The 3,114-nt window shown below is 37.6% G+C and overlaps 1 long non-coding RNA gene across 1 annotated transcript; it reads left to right on the plus strand.

Annotated features, from left to right (window-relative positions):
- Nucleotides 1–736: 736 nt before the first annotated feature.
- On the plus strand, nucleotides 737–1,355 carry LOC123050873 (uncharacterized). Its single transcript, XR_006423862.1, has 2 exons — nucleotides 737–883; nucleotides 1,022–1,355. It is a non-coding gene; the product is annotated as an uncharacterized lncRNA (long non-coding RNA).
- The last annotated feature ends 1,759 nt before the right edge of the window (nucleotides 1,356–3,114 follow it).

A 3,114-nucleotide genomic window follows, 5' to 3' on the forward strand; every position in this document is an offset into this window, starting at 1 on the left:
TCTAATTTTCTTTTTTATGAATTTCCCAATTCATTTTATTATTGAGAGCATGGCAATTTTTTGTTTTCGATGATGGCAACTTCCAGTGTTATTCCTATTGGTTTTTGAAAATGAAAATATAAAGCATGTCAAATTTGTTAATGGGCCAACATTATTATTTTGGGTCAACACTTCTTTTATTAATATAGAAACTTGTGAATTTTCTGTTTTTGTTTTAGGCTAAAACTGATTTTACACTGGTGGTGAATGGGTTGTGGTTGGCCACTTTTTTTGGGCCTGGGGCCACACTCGCAAAAGTCGCCAGGGAATTGGTTCTTTCAATCGAGCCAACTCCAACGATTTCGCTCGAAGCAACCCCCAGCTAATGTCCCCCAACTAATGGGGTCCTAGTATTAATGTCTTGGTATATACCAAAAACAAAGAGGCATTTAATAGCTAGTTGTCGACAACCTATATTTTGGTATATATATTCCAATAACTTTTATGATAGTATTAATGTCTTGGTATATAAAGAACAAGTAGGCATTTAATAACAAGTTGTTGACAGGATATATTTGGGTATATTCCAGTAACTCTTATAATAGTAGTTTGACTATGCATATAGATACAAAGGATGACAACACTAACATTGGATCCTCCATCATTTTCTTTCTGAAATGAAGATGCTCCGAGATTAGATAGTGCCTCTATATAATACCACAATAAGGACTCAAATAGAACGAGCAACATCAACCTCAAGGAATATCTTGCAAGGGAGGAAAAGAAAAATAGGCACCCACACTTCTGATGGCGCTTATCAAGAACAACACAAATGCCCTGTGCTTGCTAATTCTTCTGATGTCTACCACTTTGTTTCCATGCGAGGCAACTGGGAGAAACAAAGGTACACTCATTTGTTTAGACCAGTCAAATTTTGTATAAATATACGCAGACCATAGTTTTTTAGACATTCTTGAGTAACTCATGTAATTTATACTACATTACTAATCCGAAATGGAATGCAATACTACTTTCGGCGTAGGTACAACTGCATTGATTGATGTGTGCAAACCTGACCGGTTATGCGAGAACCCGATAGGATACAATGTTACCTTGTGTAAGGTTTCATGCGAATGGTCTGGCTATAGTTTCGACAACAGCTACTGTGAAAAGGGTAATTGCTGCTGCGCATCCTAAGGGATTAAGCGAGGTGCCAAAATGCCATGCTTGGAAGATATGGTGAATTTCAATAAACAATAAAAGTTAGTTTTGGCACGACTGTGCAACTTCATGTTCATCAATATGAATGCTATCCAAGTTATTTTGATATCAAAAACTGTGTTTCAAATGTCGCCAAGGAAATTGGGGACGACTAATTTCTGTGTCACTCTCTCCTTTGTGTTTACAATCCCTCTTATCAAAATCGGTTTTCTCCCTCTTAAGATCCAGGAACCTTTGCCAAGCGCGGCGACACTGACGACTTTGAATTAGCAAAACCGTTCTTATTATCAAAATAACTTGAATTAGCAAAATCGTTTTCATATAAAATTAACTTGAAGGATTAGCAAAACCGTTTCCTATCAAAATAAGTTGAATAGTGTCCTCATTAATCATGTGGGTGCAAGCCTGGAAGGTCTTCATCAAGTACTGCTTTGCTGGCGATGAGCTAGCTCTCTTCCAAGACTAGTCTGATAAGAAGCTAGCCATCAGTAGTCTGATTGCTAGTGGTTCCCTTGCTAGCACTGCACAATGAAGATCGTTTGTGTTCATCAATTAGTCCATCGACGTACATGCATTGATTGAGTTTTAGCACCACATCGCCTAATCAAGGCAAACCGGATCTCTTTATATTCTGCTTCCTAGACATTGTGGTCACCACGTGAGACATGTGGTAAGCAATCCAAACTATTTATGAACAAACAAATCGGTCTTGTTTCAACATACTACCACTCCAACATGGTGTGCTTGCTTTTTTTTTTCTTTTTTTTACTCGAGGCATCTAGTAACGCAGCAAGGCCTGCAAGTTGCAGGGACAACTAGCTTGCTAACGAATCCCTACAAATCGCCTTCTGTAAATTTTGGCCAGCTGTATGCACACATTAATAAACAGCAAAATGGGGCTGCCTACGTCACGGCTCAGACTTGATGTTGTCATCCGTCCGATCATGTTCACAGACAGCTGAGATCTCCTGTTCGTCCTGCAATCAACTTCAGCCTTTGATACCTATACTAGGGCAAACAATATGCAGGCAGGTTTGGTTTGTTTTTTCTTTTTTCTAATTTTTAACTTTCATGAAGTTTTTTCCTTTTCTAAATCGTCAACTTCTCAAAATTAGTGAACTTTTTCAACTTCATGAATTTTTAGGCTGTGAACTATTTTTAAACTAGCTAACTTTCCTTCAAACATTTTGAACTTTTTTCAAATTTCATCAGCAGTGTTTTTTTGAATTCGTGAACTTTTTAAAAAATTGATGAACTTTTTAAAATTTCATGAACTTTTTTCCCCAAATTCACGAACTTTTTAATTTTGCCACGAAACCCTGCCACTGACGCTCTTGACCCAAAGCCTGCATACAAACTCATCGACAACTACCTTTTCAAGTCATCGTGCAGTGAAATTTTCTTGTACCCAAACCAATATAAACAACTTTGATTCATAAACCTTTCTCAAAAGGGGTCTCGATATATGACCTCCCATTGTAAATTTTGCCACGAAAACCCTGCCACTGACGCTCTTAACCCAAAGCCTACATACAAACTCATCGATAACTAAGTTTTCAAGCCACCATGCAGTGGATTTTTTCTACCCAAACCATTATAAACAACTTTGATTCACAAACTTTTTTCAAAATATGTCTCGATATATGACATCCCATTGTGAATTTTGCCATGGAACCCATGCTACTGACACTCTCGACCCAAAGCCTGCATACAAACTCTTCGATAACTAACTTTTCAAACCACCGTGCAGTACAATTTTCTTGTATACAAACAATTATAAACAACTTTCATTCACAAACTTTTCTCAAAATAGGTCTCCATATATGACTTCCCACCGTGATTTGAGCCATGAAACCAAGCCACTAATGCTCTCGATCCAAAGCCTGCATACAAACCCGTTGATAACTACCTTTT

Source organism: Triticum aestivum, chromosome 2D, assembly GCF_018294505.1.
Source record: "Triticum aestivum cultivar Chinese Spring chromosome 2D, IWGSC CS RefSeq v2.1, whole genome shotgun sequence".
NCBI lineage: Eukaryota > Viridiplantae > Streptophyta > Magnoliopsida > Poales > Poaceae > Triticum > Triticum aestivum.